General features: G+C 51.9%; 1 pseudogene; it reads left to right on the forward strand.

The window, feature by feature from the left end:
* The first annotated feature begins 646 nt into the window (after positions 1-646).
* Positions 647-655, forward strand: part of LOC121861842 — a 156-nt pseudogene continuing 147 nt past the window's right edge.

The following is a 655-nucleotide window of genomic DNA, read 5'->3' on the forward strand; positions in this document are numbered from 1 at the left end:
AATTCCCAGTAAGTGCAAGTCATCAGCTTGCGCTGACTACGTCCCTGCCCTTTGTACACACCGCCCGTCGCTACTACCGATTGAATGATTTAGTGAGGCCTTGGGACTGGCGCTCTTGGATTGTCGGCCCCGTTGCCCGCGAGGGTTTTCTGGGGTCGTCGCCTCGAGCTGACGGAAAGATGTCCAAACTTGATCATTTAGAGGAAGTAAAAGTCGTAACAAGGTTTCCGTAGGTGAACCTGCGGAAGGATCATTAACAGAGAGAAAGAGAACGGGGCGCTCTTAAAACTACTACTACTACTCTCCTGATTTGGGCGGTCTCAGGCTCTGCTCTGGCAACTCCAGCAGCGAAAGAGGACAATCCCGGCCCCCGCACCAAAAATAGGTACCACCACGCTGTAGGTGGACCACACTCGGCGAGAGCGCAAGACCGGAGGAGGACGGACGGGGCTTTGGACGGCTGCCCGTCCGTTCTTACTACCGGCAATAAGCCTCTTGACCCAAAAAGAGTGAAATTCAAGTGTCAAAAACAACAACAAGCCGTCCGCCAAACCCAAACCACAAACTTGGGCTATGTCTGTCAAACCCTTTCATTGAGACTCGACCTGTGATGGTTAGTCGCAAAAAGACCAAATGGCAAATACACAACTCTTAA

This window comes from Homarus americanus, unplaced genomic scaffold (assembly GCF_018991925.1).
Source record: "Homarus americanus isolate GMGI-L3 unplaced genomic scaffold, GMGI_Hamer_2.0 scaffold49267, whole genome shotgun sequence".
Lineage (NCBI taxonomy): Eukaryota > Metazoa > Arthropoda > Malacostraca > Decapoda > Nephropidae > Homarus > Homarus americanus.